Source organism: Sapajus apella, unplaced genomic scaffold (genome assembly GCF_009761245.1).
Source record: "Sapajus apella isolate SASKATOON/1434 unplaced genomic scaffold, GSC_monkey_1.0 scaffold72, whole genome shotgun sequence".
Classification (NCBI taxonomy): domain Eukaryota; kingdom Metazoa; phylum Chordata; class Mammalia; order Primates; family Cebidae; genus Sapajus; species Sapajus apella.
The window spans coordinates 8,831,510-8,851,629 of NW_022437012.1; the positions used below are offsets into that span (position 1 = coordinate 8,831,510).

Sequence of the window (20,120 nt, forward strand, 5' to 3'; positions counted from 1 at the left end):
TACCAAGATTGTAATGCACACAGATTGCAGATAGAAGTAGTGAACTAGGCTAATGCTAGGCCTCAAATGTGTTGTGATTGGCCTGTACGGGGTGTAAAAGGAATGAACTGTTAAGATCAGGGTATCATCTCAGTACCAACTATAGTGGAGATACACTATAGTGATGCACAATGTTTTCATTAGGAGAGGCAGGGAAGGGTGCCTGACATCTTTCTGTATTATTTCTCACAACTGCACGCAAATCTACAATGATCTTAAAACCAGGTAAAAAAATATTAATGAGCTAAACTTTATAAATCAGAAGATGTCACATTTTTTTTTAAAGAACTCATTTTCCAGCTTCTCTTGAGACATTAGAAGATCAGGCAGCACCAGGCCCACCCTGTGTTCCCACTATCACATGTTCTCCCATAACAATCAGAAGAAGCAGAGAAGCATCTGATGCCTCCAAACAGGCATTACAGCCTTCATTTTCCCCCTTCTCCATCCAGCCTGCTGCACTATTTATGTTATTTGTCTGGTCTCAATGGACATTAGATTATTCTGCTTTTCTATATAGAGGGATAGAGTTAAAGACTGGACCATCCGAGAGGTCATCTGAGTTCACACAAGTTTTCTGGTGTTGAATAGTACATCATGAATAAGAACACAAGGACACCTCACCATCCTGGTGCCCTTGGGGCCTTGCACATAATAGGTATCATTATAGTATTCTCCTACAGTAGAAGAACCACTTAGGTTGGGTTTCAAGAAAAATCAATGACATACCAAATGTCACGCCACAGCAATTTCTGTCATAACTCAGGAGCCACATAAAATACAGTGAGTTCTTAAAGTCATAAATACTGTGAAATTATTTATGAAACAGGTATTAGGTAAAGTCTAATTTACCAAAATTGGAAATACCTAGACACAGGTTTAATTGGAACTCTCCACATATGCACACTCTATGATTCCAAGACAAGGTGCCATTCCAAATTGAGTCTGTCTTTTGGTTTTCTGAGGTTAAAACATTTTCCACATTAGAAACCTGTCCCCTTTGGTTTCCCCATGGTAAATTACTCAAGTGGAATCATTTACCCCAAAGGCAATGGAATGTTCCCATTATCACTAAGCAGCAAAGGGCAAAATAGCCAATGGGGCAGAGACAGGGAGAATAAATTCAGGTCATTCTTGTTGCACCAAAAAAAGCATTATATTGACTTATAGATTTAGATCCATCTCTGTAGTTATTAAATGATACTTTGTACAGCCTTTAGTCTGCTCAATATATGGTCCGACCTCTCACTATGCACATTAAACACATTATACTCAGGAGTTGGTGTTTTTCCTGGTTAAGCCGTTCTATTAGTGGTGCTCTCGCAGAATTTTACTATGAAAATCATATTTTCCTTGCAAGGAATCTATTAAGGGGGGGATATTATAGCACACAAACTAATAATAAAGAGAGAGCATGATATTTTTACATATTCCTTAACACAAGAGTTAACTTATCAGGAGAGTTAAATTACATTTAAAATTCAGGGGCAGACGTAGGTCTTGGCTAATGGTCCCTCCAGTGGCCTGAGTCAAGGATTCATTGATAGGGTTCTCTCATCCCGCCCTAGTGTTGAACTTTGACCTGCAATATGCTCACTCTGTGCTTAGATGTTTTATAAATTGGTAAATACACAGGCCAAGCTGCTGCTGTCCATTATGTCCCAGATTGATTCAGTTTGGTTACACAGGTTAGTTCAACCCCATCGCTCCCACTGATGCTGCCTTGGTTCACACTGGCAGAAATGGGGTTATTCACGTTGCCAACTGTACCATGTCACGGCCAAAGAAATTATATTCTAGAAATTCCTTGCAAAATGCCTGCAGTCTGAGATTCGGCTGTTGCCAGTGGCCACTAATCTGACCACAGCTCATGTATTTGAAAAATTTAATTATTAATGTGAGGTGCTCACTCTACTGTATTGAAAGTAATGGCTATAACATCCAAGCCAAGTCGTTTCATATGAAACATGGAATTGGTTTGCTCTGTGTGGGGCATCAGCTGGACTCTGCTAAAAGGCATCTGGTAAGGCCATGAGTCCTCTCCAAGTTTTCTGCTGCAAGCCTGTGACAGCCAGCTGGCAGAGCAGCTGCAGGCCCAGGTCACTTTGGGAGCCAGCTGACCACACTCCCTCAGATAATACATTTACAGGTCAAAGGAGGCTCTGGCTCTCACTTTGAACAAGTGTGTTTGGTCACCAGGGGCTCCATTGACCATTGGGCTACAGAACGTGCAAATAATTTGCAGCTTCCTTAATTAAGCTAAACCCCAGTCTCCAAAGTAGAGCTTGACTTCAAAGTGCTATTTTTATTTCTTATTCAAATGCACTGTTGCAACCACACATCCCCTATCTGTATACAAAGGTTCTCTTTCTGAGGCTTTTGAAAACAACTATTTTCTCTTTCCATTTTTTGAAATGATACATTTATTTTGAATAGCTGTAGAGTTACAGGTATAGACGGAGATCAAATATGGTTTTGATTCCCAGAGACGAGTTTATCTGAACAAAAGTAAAACATCATTGTGGGTGGTAGATAATAAACAATTTGTTTGAATTTTGGTGAAATAAGTGTGTTAGACCAGCAGTCACATGGAATAAAATATTTCTGATTTTCATTTAGTGATGTTTCTCTTTGCTACAGGGAGATGTCAGGTTTCTGTTCAGCTCTGATAAACGTCAAGTCTCTCCTACCTCTTCATAGTTTGGCAGCTTATTATACATTAAACAAATATCTAGAAAACACCTCCTTTAATGCCAGGTGCTCTGTGGAGCTCTGGGTGTAATTATCATTAAGAGAGATGAAGACCTTTTCTTTAGAGAATAAAACTAGTGGAAATTCTGCTCTAGTCATCCTTTCCTAGCAAAAACATGTGTCCTGTTTTCCAGCTTCCAGGAGATGGGAAATTTCCCACAAGGGCTTAATAGAGCTACCCCTACCCTTTGGATTTGTTTTTTTTAGAATTCACATATCAGTATATACGGATGAAAATGACATTTTCTGGAACAACTTTTTCACATTCACAAAACTACCTACATGAATTTCTGAGAACCTGGCCGCCTTAAAAGAGAATAGAATCTGTTCCTCTGTGTTCTTTATGAAAAGGATCACAGCAAGTGGAAACCTCAGGCATCTTGAAAAGGCCTTACTTCTGAAAGATTTGGGTTTACACTCTGCTGTTCAACTAGACCTGCAGAGATGAGGGCTAATGCTCAACTTGGCACTGGAAATAATCTGCTTTGGCATTATGCAAAAGAAAAAAGTTAGGTTCACATTGTATTGAAATAGCCACAACCTGTAGAATTTTTAGAGGCTGTTTTTATCTGTATCACGCCATAGCATTTCTACTAAGCTCAGAGTCGCCATTCTGAGCTTTGTGCGAGAGGCAGGTCACACCTCTGGACCAAATGATTTTATCCTAGAGAAAACTCTAGTCCCAAAGCAACATGCAACTTCCTCGAGGTTTGGAAAAAGAGGCTTCCAAGTGTAGCATCATTTTATTTTATAAAACTACTTTCCCTGCCAAACATTTGGTTTTGCATGCATCTGAGGGTGGGGCAAATGCTTAGAATGAGTGAGAAACACAAGATTTAGTAAAAGTGTTGCCAGATATTCTGCTTTTGAAATGTTGCTTAAAATAAAAAACACTTCTTACTCTTTGATATGAATAGTGAAAATATCTTTCTTTTTTTGCTCTGGAAAGTATGGTTTTCTTTGTTTTGTTTTTTCAAAAGTGAGTTTTTTATTTGTTTCTTTCTTTTAAGGGCCATAGGCAACTCTTCCATTTGACTTGTCTGGCTATTTTGATTATGGGCCCCCGACATGTGGCACATGGCTCAGATCAGTCTTAGAGGTCCCAGAATGGCCAGCTCTCTCAGTTTCTCATTTTTGGCAATTCAAAGGGCAATTTTCCATTAACCCTGACTGCCTCCTTCATACCCCTGGAAGACACACACTTCTCTCCCACTAGGTAAGCCTACAGCATTTCCAAAGATGGTGCAGCCTGGAATCAACCCCTGGCCCACTTTCCCAGGTTGATTTTGCAAGTGCAGTGCGTCAGTCTGGCAAGTGCCCGTGAACTGTCAGAGCAGTGGCAGGTGTCCTTCCCAGCAGAGAGCTGTCGAGGTGCACAATGTGGGAAATATGCTAATCCGAGGGGTTGGGATGGGAGCCCCAGGCTTTGTTACCTCTCATTTGAGAGGCCTCAGCGCGCTTTTGACAAGATGGAGCTATTGTCCTCCTGGGCCTCCAACGGGAGGATTCAGAGGAGAACCACAATGTAGATCAAAGGATGGAACAACAGGACCTGGGAGCAAAGGCTAAATGGCCCTGGTATTATTTTGCCTGGAGAAGAGAAGGCTGGAGGTGGGGTGGGTCAAGTAGGCCATAATGGTGAAAAAGCTATTATGTGGTGAATGTGACCAGCTGTTCAACATTTTGAGTGAGAAGAAAAGACGTAGGAGAAAATGAATGTAAACTGCAATGTGAGAAATTTGGTTGACATAAGGAAAACATTTCAAACAGGGAGGGTTGTTAGACACTAAAATTAGTGACAGAGGGAATACATTTCTTAGATGAACTTTAAAACTACGATATTTCAGTCAAGAGGGTTTAAGGCAAACTTGCCTGGATGTAGGGAGTCAATAGGAAAAAATGTTGAGACCCACTTCACTTAAATATGTGCAATATATGGTTTTAGCCTTCACAAACTGCTCTTTACAATGGACATTTTCTCAGAGACTAGCATTAGAAGCTGCTACACAGGACTTCTTTGACCTTGCTTTAATGATTTACTTCGCTGAGATGGGAATTGTCTTTGCGACTAAGTGATTGACAAGTACCTTGGGTGATGGGCATTCTGATTCCGGTTCTGCAGCTAATCAACTCTGAGACTTCCAACAAGCACAGAACCTCAATTTCCTTAAATGTCAAACAGAGACAATAGCTCTGTTCTACCTCATAGGATGGCTTGGAGGAATACATTATAAAAGGAATGAAAAGCACACTGAACCCAAGTATGTAGTAATTAGACTGTTCAGACCTCAGGGCTGCTCCCAAACATAAAAGTGCTTGGCTCTTAGTATGGTTTTAGTAAGTGACTCCGGACCAGACTAGGAGTGAGAAAAGAGAAGGATCGGGGGCAAAAGAAGGATTCAAGAGCATAGTTCCAATGGTATGGGGGCTGCTATTTTATTCTTGCCTCTCTCAGGTCTATAGTTCAACATCAAGCAAAACTGGGTGGTATATACCAGTGCAAGGCAAACACCCAGTTCTTTGATTAAACTGTGACCTCTGCAGTTTGGGCCATTTCAACTGGAAACATTTCTTCATGAAATCTTCAACTAACAGAACTAGAAAACTCCATTGCCCTTAATGTTTCTGATAGGTCAGTCTTAAATAAATTTAAAAATAGACAAATAAATGAACCTCAGTGTTTCAACACAGTGATAAAATCAGGGAAACTTTTACCCTTTGTGTGGGTTCAGACTGAGGGCATAATTTAGTCACAATGAAAGAAAAAAGCCTTCTACAGAAAACATTTCTTTTAAAAATGAAGGCAAACCTAAAAGGCATTTTCACATAAAGCCTGAGAGGTTTCGTCACAAGCAGATTGGCACTATAAGGCATGTAAAGGAGGTTGTTTAGAGCGTGTCTGCCTCCTAAGGTCGTAGTCAATTGGAACTCTGTTCTTTGTCCCTAATGCTTCTGTGCTGTTGCAATCAGAGATAGAATGCTGAACTGTGGCAGTCATGCAACTCTAGAATGTTCAAGGTAAAAAGGACCACAGGAGCACATTTCAACAAATCTCGTTATTTTCCAAATAGGAAATAGAGGCTCCAAGAAATAGCAACAAAGAGTAATGGAATTAGTAGAGGGCAACATTGGAATTTGTCCCCAAATCCTATGGTTGCCCAGTCATACTATTTATCCCATTGGAAAGGCCACAAACTGATCTCTAAGGGGGTAAACATGGCTCACATCCATATTTCATTTGGCTCATAAAGTGGATTTTTAAAAATAATTTTAAATTTCTTATATGGAAAAAAGACATAGTTAGGTGAGCCATGTACCTCCGTGGTACATGGTACATAATTAGAGGTGCATGAGCCTACAGCTGGAGTTTCAATGTTTTCCTCCCTTTTTAGGTGAAATATATATTCTTTTGTGTGCCACAGCCATTACCACGCCCTAAGGTCTCCCTGATGATGAGGCCGTAGGTGATTTAGAACGTATCTCCACGCTCACACATATGCTCCTCTTAACCATCCATTTCACTCATTTATATGATTGTTCTGGGCTGTTTACACATTTCATTTTGCAAACCCTTCCCTACCACATGCTGCTTCTATTTTCCTACTTAGTAAAACCATTCGTGATTATTTCTGAAAAAACATAACGACTATATGCATGTGTGACATACCCCTCATCCTATAGTGATAATGTGTATAGCCTTGGAGACATATACACATTCACAAGGTAGTTAAAGGAACTGGTTTATTTTATTCACTTTTGCATGATGCTCTAAACACTGCCAAAGACCCACTTTTGTATTCCAATATTCTGAAGGAAAGTGATCATTGTTTTGATATTTCTTTCAATTTCTGCTGAGTAAAAGGGGGCCTCCCCTAGTATTCTCTACTGGGTTTTCAAATATCTTTTGGGGAAGATAGGGTAAGAAAATCTATTCATTTTAAGACACTATTAAAAAGATAGACACATTTGTTCACCCAAATGAATTTCATAGTAGCATTATTTATAACAGTCAAAATGTAGAAACCTGGATTTCCATCAAATGATAAATAAATGAAACATTTTATACCTGTACATTGGGGTATTACTTGGCAATTAAAAATGAAGTACAGCAGCATGGAGAAATCTTGAAAATATTATGGCAAGTGAAAGAAACTAGTTGTAAGCCATCACATATTGTACGATTCCATTTACATGAAACGTCCAGAATAGGCAAATTCCAGAGAGCCAGATTACTGCCAGCTAGGGTAGGGCTGGGACCTTGGGAGGACATGAGAAACAACTGATACTGGTTATGAGGTTTCTTTTTGCAGTGATGAAAACATTCTAAACTTGCTTGTGGTGATGGCTGCACAAGTCTGAGAATAGTACACTTTCATGAGTGGAGAGTCTGTATGTAAATTACATCTCAATAAAGCTGTTACTTCAAAAAAGATAAAATATGCTAAATCTTTTGAAATCAGGAAAGGGGAAGTAATATCTCGGGGTGAGCTGCTACGGGCCAGGCAGCATCCGATGTGTTTTTACGTATTTTATTCAAGCCTCACAGTAACCTGCCAGGAGGTTTTATTCTGTCCATTTCACAGTTGAAGAAATAAAGGCTCACAGAGATTAGGCTGCCTTACCTTGTCACTTGTTCAGCAGAAATCCGAACCAAGATTTGATTCTCAAACAGCCTGCCTCGCCCCACTGCTGCTCAGCAGTCACCCAGCGTTTTCTTCTTCTCTAAAGACAAGGAACTAATAGAGACTTGCCCCGGCTGGTTCTTACTGCTGCATGTGACTATTTAATTATGAGCAGGATACCAACTCTTCTTTCCTAAAGAGCTACCCTGAGCCATGCCAGCTGATTCAACAGTCTTTCTACAGTCAAATGGGGCCTTTTTTCCTCAAGGTGACATGCGTGCTATTCTAAATGCAGAGCTAGACTCGCCTAAAACAATTCTCTGTCTGCTGTCTGTTGGCATTTTCTCACTTGCCCAATATCCTCCTTGAACTCACCTCTGCTTGCTCCCTCATTCCACATTAGAGCTAAAAACATTGCCCAATGCAGTTTTCCTCCCTACCCCACCCCTGCCTATATAAAGCAGCATCCAGGTCGCACTGAACATGTTTACGGCCTCCTAATTCTATTGTTACACATATCTCTAATCATTAACATCAAAGAATGCTTACAAATTAATTCATATGTACAAATTCCTCACCTGAGTATTCAAAATGCATGAATCAGCATCCAGCCCCTACCACTTTAAGAGGTTACATTAAAGCACAGATCATTAAGGAGCGTGGATAAGGTGGAGAGAGGGGAGAGAGATTCAAATAGAATTCATGCTCCTTGCCTTAAATGAGGATCAGTCTGAGCTATATACAAGTGGGCAGCCAGCAGAGAGCGTCTGGGATACAAGCCATCTCCAAGCCATGGGCACAGCCTGCGTTTACTCACATCACAATCCATTATTATCCCAGCCAGGATCCAAACCTTACCTCTACTGAAGCAAGAGCCAACCAGTGACCTCAGCTGGGTCATCAGGACCACTGCAGCCACTTCCAGCCTCAGCTCTCTGATCTAACAGCCACAGTCAGCCCTTACTTTCCTCTTTCTGAACAGGGCCAGCGTGCTTCCTCCTGTCTGTCAATATTTAACTACCCTGTCAAGTCACATTACATCACCTGCACTAAATCCCACCCCAGTGATAGCTGGAGGGTGTGCCTGCTTTATTCAATCCAACTCAGCTAAACTTTATCTAGTGCCTTCCATTCATTCATTTCCTTCCACATGTACCGAGCGCCTACTGCATTTGGCACTGGGGATATAGAAATGAAAGATCCACTCCCCAGATTCTAGTGGGAAAAAGACGAAATAACATGGTATGTGCTATTCTGCCAGAGCACAGAGCACAGCGGACAGTCCCATTCCAGGCTGGCTGGGAAGGGATAGAGCAATTAAGGCCAGAGAATTCCCAAAGATGGCAACACTTAGAGTGACATCTCTAATGGACCAGGGTATATCAGGAAGACAAACGGATGATGCATACATGGCCTCTGTCCTCAAGGAGCTTACACCCAACACAGTTTGCTGTATGGTCCTACCGATGAACAGGATTGCCTACATATATGCCACAGGCGAACTGTAGAATATTAAAGAGAGCAGCCCTTTGTTGTTTTTTTGTTTGTTTTTTTTGGCAAGTTGTGTCCTGAATAAAGATGTCTCAACAGTGAAAGCTAGCTGTCTCCTATAGATCCCTTGGTGCTACAAATCTAGGAGGATTCTTCAGAGAGCCGAAAAAGCAGATAAACCCAGTGAATAGAGGGACTAACTGCCTGTGGCTCATTTTCAGGACCAGGGAAAGAAGAATTCAGGTCACAGAGTAACATTTTTCTCTGGTCAAAGGAATTCATCTGGAACAAACAGGCTTGGCCAAAGGTAAACAGGGATCTCTCACTGCCCTCCTAGTCTATGACTTTTCTAAGGCAACATTTCCTGACACTTAATGAAGTGTTGATAGCTTTTTTAAATAATAGAGATGGATATGTCAAGCCACTTGGCATCACTAAAACTGCAGCCTTTAACTTCATCTATGATGAGAAGCCTCAAAAGCTATTCACTTCGGGATTTTTTTTTTTTTTTAAGGTTGAATTTACCACCAAAGCATGGTTCTCAAATATACCCACACAATCCCTTTTCTACCAAAACTTACTTCAGTTTCATGCTCCAGAGAACAAAGACCCCCATTTATGTGTGAACATTCAAAGGACCCCACCACTGGGGAGCCTAAAAGGCTGCCACAGAAAATCCCGGTGTATTTAAATTGCAAAACACAGCCTGGGGATCCCAATACATCTAATTTGGAACATGTTCCAAGCTCAGGAGCCTCTCTGCATGGAAGCAGCTTTATTAATCAGTTTCTCAGACAATTTTCTAGTTCCACATGGACACTTCCCCAAGTGTTTCTAAGACGAACTCTTACAGTCTGTTGGGATATTTTACTATAAGGTATTCAGAGTTTTGACAAATACTAACTGACATTGCCACCATTCCAGTGAAAACTGATGGCCCATAGCTAATGCCTGCTTCTTGATTGTGGCTCAAGACCTTTTTGAGTCAGTCAGTGATTGTAAGTGGAATGACGCTCCACACCTCTCCTTCACATCCTAGAAGCACAGTTTGATTTCAATCCATTAATACGTTTGTATCAAAAGTTGAATCATCATAAAACTGAAGGGAAGTTGCGCCTCAGTCAAGCCTGTTCTTTTTTAAACCAAGACCTATTCAGAACCCTTTTTGCTTAATAACATATAATACACTTGGCATTAGGAATATTATATGTTATTAATTGAAGAATTGCTACTGCTAATTGCCAAATGCCCAGGGACTTCTGGATCCAATTAGAATGGATTTTTGACATTTATCTTGCAATCCCACCGGAAGGACAAGGTGCTATATGACCTTTAGTTGGTTTTTAAAGGCAGTTTTCATAAATTTTAGCCCATACCAAGTAATTTTTTCAAATAATATTATGAATGTCATCAATGGTGAGATAAGTATTAGCTCGTGGAAAATAACTAGCAAATATGACTGACATTTCCAGAAGTAAATCAGAAAAAACCTCAACTTTCAAAAGAGAATGTTTAAAATGTATTCCATTTACCTCTTTTGTATCCAGCTTTAGAAAATACAAGAAAGGGAAGATTTTTGTTTGCTTACATTTTTTTTTTAATAAGAAGTCTTAAAGAGAAATTATAAAACAAGACTAATTTCTCCAAATCCAGTGAATAACATTCACATGTGTCAGAAAGCAACTGGTATTGCGTGCTCAACATGGCAGAAAAGTATAGATAGAGAACTTGAAGCCATTAATGTGACCCCAGGCAGGTTAATCCTTAATTAGGGTCTAAACATGTTCTACTTCCCTCTTAGGAGAAGCAACTAAGTAAAAGTGATTGATTGTTTAAGGTACACACCAAAACTCCTAAGTGACATGGAGTACTATGCCTTTTAACATCCCTTTGTTACAGGGTTAAGACTTATAACTTGTCCACGGTCACAGAAGAGTCCTTCTCAGGCTGCTGTTAATTCTCTCAATTTTCTCAGGCTGCAGAGGTTTCCCAATCAGTGTGACTGTCAGTGCTAACTCCAGAAAAGTCCCTGGCTGACCAAGATGGCCACCCAACTCAGATAATGTTAGAACACCATCTTGGAAGTGATTTCATATTATATGATAAATAATTATGCATCTTGTCTAAGCCAATAAGTTCTGATTCTTTAAAATTCAGTTGACTTTTTGAAACAGATATCATTTGTAGCCAGGGAACAGATAAAATGATTTTCAAGGTGGGTAAAAATTGTGATGTGAAAAGTACAAGGATTTTACTTGCTACTTTGCCTCATGATGTGGTCTGTAGGACTAGCAATGTAGCATCATCAGGAACGTGTTAGAAGCAAAGACACCTGGCTGCCCCAGACCTCCTGAATCAGAAGCTACATTTCTATAAAATCCCTGGTGGTTCTGAGGCAAATGACACTTTGAGAAATCCTGTTTTAGAATTTGTTTAAGCCTAGGGGAAGGGGGAACCAGCCTCCATAAAAACACTTCATACACTCATTAAAAAAAAAAAAAAAAATTCTTGCAAGTCCAAGCATTTTGACAAAGAAAATGAAAGGCATTATTGTAATTTATGTTTTCTGAACCTTGTGAATTTTAACTTCATAGTAGAGAAGCCATAAAATATAAACTCTAAATGAGGCCAATGATTAAACGGTTTTCCCATGAGGGAGCCTTGTTGGATGCCAGGGCCCGCTTCAAAGAGTAAAGCCGTCAGTCTGCGGGAATTCCCCACTACTCACAGTTGGTCACATCCTCTGTTCCAAACATCTCCCTGGTTAGGAGATCAAACCCAGGGTGATGCCCAGGTTTTAACAGTTTACATTTGAAACATTATTACACAGGTGAAGAACAGGGGAAGAGGGAGCTTCTGACATACAGATTGAGAGGCCTATTTTGACTGTGAGATTTGAGGAATCTAATAAACAGCTATGTGGAAAAGAAAGTGGTGTTTGGACATATGAGTCTGAGGCAGAGCCAGTCAGAAAACAGTATGTACAAGAGCCGTCTTTGGCAAGTAATTAGGGGAACAGTCAGCATATGGATTATATCAGAAAATGAGGGTATGAAGGATTACAATTACAGGGAGAGCATTTCAGGCCTAGATAACAGTGAAAACGGATGCCCTGTGGCAAAAGGGAAAAAGAGGGCAGAGCAAAAATAAAAGAAAAAAAGAAGTGACAAGCAAAAATTATTAGATGATAAGGTGAAATCAAAATGAATTACAATAACATGTAGTGAACCACAATAACATGAAGGTTAAAAAGTTTTCCTTCCTAAAACAGAAGATGCATACTATTGTGGAAAATACAAAAAGAATCTGAAACCAAAATTCTAAATATTTCAAATGGGGAGCCAGAAGAGGATTGAGCACAGAGTCTGTATTTGCGTGTAAGTGGCTATTTTGTATGCTAAACAGAAAATGCATAGTCTTCTTTTATGCTCATGGGATAGAAATTCACAGAAAATGATTATGCATGTGGCCACAAAGAAAACACTGAAAATTCCCTGAAGTGAATGAGGAAAGGGCAAAAAACACAAAAACCCTTAAATGCCTTTAAATTAAAAAACAGTCTTCTATCCAAACCAAGGATCGAAAATGCAACAAAAATACAAAGTACAGGTTATTTAGATATAAATACAACAATGGAGAACACTTCATATCAAAACCATGATGCAGGAAAACCCAGAGGAAAATATATAGCCTTAAATGCTTTTATTTAGAAAATAAATGCATTACACATTCAGCCTTCTTAAATTATTCCAAAAAAAAATAGACGTAGAGGGACTACTTCCAAATTTATTTTAAGAAGCCAGCATCATCATCTAATACAGAAACCAGGCAGAGACACTGTAAGAAAACTGCAGGCTAATATCTCTGATGAACGTAGATGCAATAATCCTCAACAAAATATTAGCCAACTGGATTCAACGACGCATCAAAAAGATTATGCATTGTGACCAAGCAGGATTTATCCCTGGGATGGAAAAATGGTTCTAAAGATCTTTAGCTGATAACTTTAGTTAACAACACTGTATCATTACTTGTGACCAATGTGCCACACTGATATAAGATGTTAACAACAGGAGAAACTAAATGAGAGGTATATGGGAACTCTGTACCTTCTTTTCATTGTTTTCTGTAAATCTCAAGCTGTTCTAAACCCACAAAAATGGTCTAATTTAAATTTTTAAAATAAGTGGATAATTTCCGATGGTGACATATGGAACCTAAACTAGTATAATACAGTACAATACTGAGATCGGGAGTGTAGCCAGGAAAGGTGGTCAGCAAAGTTTTCCCTGCAGCATTTGAACTGAGACTTTTTCATAATGCAGTAGGAAGAACCATGCAAAAATCTCAGGGAAGATATTCTAGCACAGGGACAACACCAAAACACAAAGTAAACAAAGAATGAATTAAACTGAAAGCTGGTTATTTGAAAAGACAAATAAAACAGGCAACTCTCTGCCATTCTTATTAAGGAACAAACATAAAAGCACACAACATCAAGACTAAGAAAAAAGATATAAATGCGTAGGAAGATAAGCTGAAAAATGATCAGACTATGTGGGCGACACTGCATTAGAAAATGGACATTTTTTAAGCAAAACATTAATGACTAAAATTAATACAAAAGTACAAGACAGAAGTACACAAAAGAAGGTAATAAAAATATTGTGAAAATGTTATAGTTTTAAAATAGGCAAATATAGCACGACAATCTGATTCTATTTAAATTTTAAGAAATAAATAATTCCCATGTAATTTAATTTGTCCCAGAAAAGAGAAAAATATAAAAATTTTCACAATTTACTTTACTTTTATCTGTGCTTAGCACAGATTAAAAAACTGTGATAAACTAGCACAGAAAAAACTCTAATTTCAGTTATAAAATTAAATGTAAATATTTTAAATAGAATGTTAGCAAATTGTATTCAGCCTTGTAAGAAAATTACAATGTAAGACAATCACATATGGTATGACCAAGCATAGCTTACTTTAGTTATATAAAAATATGTTAGCATTAAAAAAATCTATCAACTGAATTGATTATGTTAATAATACATTCATACAACTAGAAATAAGATACATATAAAAAGTTAGCATGCTTACTTATACTATGCAGTGATAGAAAAGGAAATTAGAAGGAAAGTCCTGAACTTCTGATACACCTAGGAATAAATTTTACAAAGATAGTCCAAAGAGGACCTACACAAGGAAAATGTTTAAAACTCACATATGAATAGTAGAAATAAATGTATATTTGAATTTAGGTATTATCATAAAAGTGATGATTGTTCCCAAAGTAATTGATAAGTGATATGATTCTAAGAAGAATTACAACAGGATTATTTTGGGAAGAAGGGGCACTAGGCAAAAGCCACTCTACAGTTCATATGGAAGAATAAATATTCAATCATATACACAAATCTTTAAGGAAGTTTTGTCCTATAAGATATTAAAACATAGTTTGAAACACTATCACCAAAAGAGTAAACTAACTACGACTAGTGCAGGAACAATAAGTCATTGGCACAAAATAGGAAGTCTAGAAAAAGGTCCAGAAACCGTGCCAGAAACTTAATTATGATAATGCTAATGAAATTCTGATAAAACTAATATTTCAGATGAATAAGAAAATCATATATTAATCAGCAAGTTACATTATTCTGTAAATTACATTAGGATATTTGCTTTGCAGGTGGAAGAAAAGTTTTTTAGAATCCTATTTTACACAATGTACAAAAACACATTCTTGAGGGATTTAAGTTAGCAGTGTAAAACTAAACCCTGAAAAGCAAGAGCAATGGGAAACAATACATTACATTGCTTTTATAAATTGAGAGTAAAAGAGATAAGATATTAAACTCAGAAGCCATAAAGGGAAAAACAGACATAAATTACATAACTTATTACATGTTTACAGCAAAGATACTATGAACCAAGCCAAAACCCTCCAAATATTTCCAGCTTGTACTAGAAACAGACTCCAATAGAAAAATAGGCAAAGTATATGAACACACAATTTATCAAAGATTGCAACTGGACAATTTGAAAATATCAGCTACCATAGTCAAATATAAATGAAACAATATTTTACCTATTAGATTGACTAAATTATAAATATTAATAGTATCCAAATACTATTAAAAGTATTGGGAACTAGGCAGTTGAATATACTGTTGGAGAAAGAATGAAGTTGCTATAATATTTTTAGAAATTAATTTGGCAATATCTGTTATAATTTAAAATGTACATATGATTTGACCAGCAGTCACTTTTAGGACTCTATCCTATGAGAGCAAATGCAAGACTACATAGGATTTGTGCCCTCTGCAGGACTGTTGTAACAGCACAACACTGGAAACATTCTGAATAGCCACCAGTGGGTAGACAGTTGCAGAAGTTATGCCATGTGGAATATTATACAGGAGTTGTAAAGGGTGAGGCAGTTCTAAATACACTGCCTCAGAAGAAGGTTCATGATGAGATGCTATGTTTAAGAAGCAAGTAAAAAACAGCAGTATTAGGTGATTTTGCTTTGTCTTGTTTTGTTTTAATTTGGAGGTACTCTAAAAAAAATTTTCCACTTTTATTTTGGATTCAGGCAGTCCATGTGCAGATTTGTTATAAGGGTACATCGTGTGGTGCTGAGGTTTGAGATTCTAATGATTCTGTGATTCTAATGATTCACCCAATAGTGAATGTAGTAACCAACAGAAAGTTTTTCAGTCCTTCCCCTCTCTTCCTCCTTCCATTTTGAGTCCTTGCCTCCCTCCTTCAGTGTCTTCTGTTCCCAGCTGTATGTCTGTGTGCCTCCTAGATTTAGCTCCCACTTATAAATGAGAATATGCAATATTTGATTTTCTGCTTCTGCAAGGGGCATAGTCTCATTTCTTATGGCTGCATAGTGTTGGATGGTGTATATGTACCACATTTTCTTTACCCAATCCACCATTGATGGGCACCTGCATTGATTCCATGTCTTTGCTATTGTGAATAGTGCTGCAATGAATATATGGCAATACAGTGCATGTATCTTTTTGGCAGAATGATTTCTTTTCCTTTGGGTATATTTTCAGTAATGGGATTGCTGGGTCAAATCGCAATTTAGTTATTTGAGAACTCTTCAAACTGCTTTCCACAGGGGCTGAACTAATTTGCATTCCCACTAACAGTGCATAGTGTTCCCATTTTCTCCACAACCTCACCAATATCTGTTACTTTTTGACTTTTACTAATAGCCATTTTGACTGATGTGAGATGGTATCACATTGTGGTTTTGATTTCACTTTCTCTGACTAGGGATGTTGCGTATTTTTTCATATGCTTGTTGACTGCTACTATATCTTCTTTTGAGAAATGTCTGTTTATGTTCTTTGCTTTTTTTGTTTTGTTTTGAGACAGAGTTTTGCATTGTCGCCAGGCGCCAGGCTGTAGTGCAGTGAAGTGAGCTCAGCTCACTGCAACCTCTGCCTCCCAGGTTCAAGCAATGCTCCTGCCTCAGCCTCCCAGATAGCTGGGACTACAGGTGCGCGCCACCATGCCCAGCTAATTTGTGTAATTTTTAGTAGAGACGGGGTTTCACCATGTTGGCCAGAATGGTCTCGATCTCTTGACCTCACGATCTGCCCGCCTCAGCTTCCCAAAGTGCTGAGGCACCGCGCCTGGCCATCCTTTGCTCTTTTAATTTTTTTTATTTTTAAATTTTGTGGGTACATAGTAGGTATATATAATTATCTTTGCCTACTTTTTAATATGTTTGTTTTTCTTGTTGATTCATATCAGTTTCTTACAGATTATGAATATTAGTCCTTTGTTGGATGTATAGTTTGCAAATATTTTCTCCCAATGTGTAGGCTGTCTGTTTGTTGAGAGTTTCTTTTGCTGTACAGAGCTCTTTAGTTTAATTAAGTCTCATTTGTCTCCTTTTGATTTTGTTGCTTTTGCTTTCGGGGTCTTCATCATAAATTCTTTGCCTAAGCCAATCACTAGAAGAGCATTTCCTAGGTTTTCTTCTGGCATTTTTATAATTTGAGGTCATACATTTAAATCTTTAATTCACCTTGAGTTAATTTTTATATATGATGAGAGGTAGGTGTCCGGTTTCCTTCTTCTGCATATAAATAGCCAGGTTTCCCAGCACCATTTATTGAATAGGGAGTCCTTCCCATTGCTTATTATTGTTGACTGTTGAAGATGAGTTGGTCACAGATGTGCAGCTTTATTTCAGTGTTCTCTATTCTGTTCCTTGGTCTATATGTCTATTTTTGTACCAACATCAACTGTGTATGTGCATGTTTGTTGATACATGAATAAAAAATCTCCCAAATGGGTACAATCTGGCAGTAATCATTGGGTCCTTAAGGTGGAGGAAATAATGGGGATGGGGGTGGAGAGGGAGAAGGAAGGAGGAGTGAGGAAAGCCTATTCTTCCTTTCCACAGGTCTGAAATTTTTAAGTTGATATCATTAGGGAGCCAAAATTTTGATCTTAGAAATCATATACTAGGGGAAAGGGAGAGAAGGAAAGACAGAGAGAGAGAGAGAATGAGAAAGGGAGAGAATGAGAAAGTTTTCTAGCTACATACTCCATAATGTTTCCATTTTTCATGGAAATAAAGCTTCATTTCTAGGGTCATCTTTCCAAAGTTCAAGGAAATAGAACATGAATTTTGGGTTTCCAGTTTCAGCCCAGGTTCTGATGAGACAGATAAAAAACTAGCACTACATTTAAGAAAACTTCAGAATATTGAAATGGTAATTCCCCTGAAAACAAATATTCATAGAACCCTGCTTTCTCACCAAGTTGGTCAGTCATACTCTCCATGTTTTATATATTTAAACTGGCCATTTCAAGTTGTCTCCAGATGTGTAAACTACTTCCTCTACAGAATTACCGTATGTTGATGCAACATTTTAATCACTACACAGCCTGGCCTTTTTGAGGGAGAAGAGGAGAGAGAGGTGGACAACTGTTTTCAAGGTATACAGCGTGGAGGCCCTGAAGGCTTTTTCTTTGATGTGACCTTTCTGTTTCACTGACTCATTATTGGAGAAAACATCCTGAAGTTGTCGAAGAGGGCAGCTGGGATCTCTGCAGCTGTAAGCAAGAATAGCTTTACAATGCCTGCATAGATACTGAGGCACAGAGAACCAATATAATCTACGTAATGAGTGGCCTTTTTGATGGCAGAACAAGGTTTCTATTTTGTTGATTTGTGCGAGGCATATTTTATTTGTAGCAATCATATCTATACTTCAGAAGCAAATGCTCCTTCATATTGCCATTGTCAAAGGTGGGCAAAGCAATGATGCTAATAAAGAAGTAAGGAAAAACACAACTTCTTTTATCACTAAAATAAGAAACAAACAAAAGGTTCCATGTTGGATTGAGGAGAGGAATCAAATCCATTTATGTGAGTATAAAGGCTCAAGAACTGAAGGGTGGTTACTGATTCATAACTTTGTAAAGTTGCCCATAAAAGAGAGAGTCCCATTTAAAAGAAATAAATTTGTTTCTCTCTGAAATAGACACATTCACCAAACACATGGATCAGATAAACACCAACTCATGGAATCTATCATTACCTCATTCCTTAACCTTTGCTTCAACAGCCACAAATTAGGTCGAAAGTGGGTTTTCTTTAATCACCTAGCCTGGTGGTGTCCTTTGTCACAGCAAGAGCACATTAAAGTTTGAAGAGGAGGCATCATGGAGTTTACAATAAAACTGCAGGACTCACATTACCACATTATCTGCATCATGCAACTAACTTAGCATCATTATAGTTTCATGAGGTAAAATAATAATTGCTCATTCATTATTAATATTTGTTTCCAGCACACAGAATTTTTTAGAAAATACATGAGAAAAGCAGAAATGCTGATAACCTAAACATGTTGTTAAGTCAAAAAGACTCAGCTGATCTTAAAATGCTGCATTTCACAACTCCTGATTGCATGGATCACTGAAGTGCTTTGAGAGCCCCTTCCTTCCTCCATCCCACCCAAGTGCTCCCAGTGCCTATTGTTGCTATTAAGCCAGAGATGAACTCAACATCAACATTATCCATCCTGAGCATTGATGGACTCAGCTCCAAATACAAGTCTGTCAAGTAGCTTGTTTACAGCAAGTCTTTAAATAATCAAACTGTTCCCCTAAATACCTGGCCATCAGGGTAACATGTTAATTTCACTACGATAACTCTCCTGCAAGACTATGAGCTCCGTGGGCTCCACAAAAAATGATAATGATTTTGCCCATTAATGTAGTCTCAGAACTTGACACAGTGACTGGCACACAGAAAACAATCAGTAACTATTTATGGTGAATGGGTTATATGTTAAGAATTTCTCCACTTTATGCATCTTCATAATATCCTATAAAATGGGGATATTATAATTTTTTATTTCTACATTTCTGGGCATTCAAGTTGCTTTTTTTGTAGTATCTTAAATACTGCTGTGACGAATATCTGTATTTTTGTGATCTCTCCATATGTTAGATTCCCAAAAGGAGAATTAATGGGTCAAAGATTCAGAACATTTTTATAGCTCTTGACATGTAATGCAAGATGACTTCTGGAAAGGAAGGAAAGTAGCACCAGCAAAACATGGAAGAACAAGTTTTCACCACTTTCCCAGGCATACCAGCTATTAGCTTTTTAAAAGAGATAATTAAAGGGAACAATGAAATATTACCTCATATCTGTTATAAATGTATATGACTTTAATGTGGTAAACTGGACGTTTTCTTTGATTATTTAACTAGTTCTATTTTCTGTTTTGCATATCAACCAAGGAATGATTTGATGTGGCCGTCACTGTGTAAATGGGAGCCTTTCACAGATACTTGAAGAAACTTTGGCACTACAACTTCTTTGCCAATTTGATGCCTTTTATTTTGAATATTCCAAAGAGAATGACAGGAACCTTGAAAATTGGAGTTTAGGTGATCCTTCCACTGGCCAGGGATCTCTTTATTCTATTTATGAATTCAAAGAGACCAGGAGTCTCTTTGATAGATTACTTACATGTGTGTTGATAAATATCTTTAGAGGTTTTCACACGGGAAGAATTAGTGAGTTATTTTGCAGAGTTGGGCCAGTTTTACAGGCCAATAAATAATAGGCTAAATAAATCACAGTCAGGGACCAGCCTACACAGAGAAATTGTATACCTACAAAAGTTTTAGTGGTAGTGAAATTGAAAGCTGTCACCAAAT

At 38.1% G+C, this 20,120-nt stretch overlaps 1 protein-coding gene across 5 annotated transcripts in view; it reads right to left on the reverse strand.

The window, feature by feature from the left end:
* Nucleotides 1-20,120, reverse strand: part of NCKAP5 (NCK associated protein 5) — a 976,754-nt gene that overhangs the window by 724,847 nt on the left and 231,787 nt on the right. Inside the window, exon 1 of one of the 5 annotated variants that reach the window (XM_032250730.1) lies at nt 8,271-12,475. The exons of the other annotated variants lie outside the window; for them this stretch is intronic. The gene's annotated coding sequence lies outside the window, so the exon portion shown is untranslated. Of the gene's footprint in view, nt 1-8,270; nt 12,476-20,120 lie in introns of those variants that run through there. 5 annotated transcript variants of the gene reach the window in all.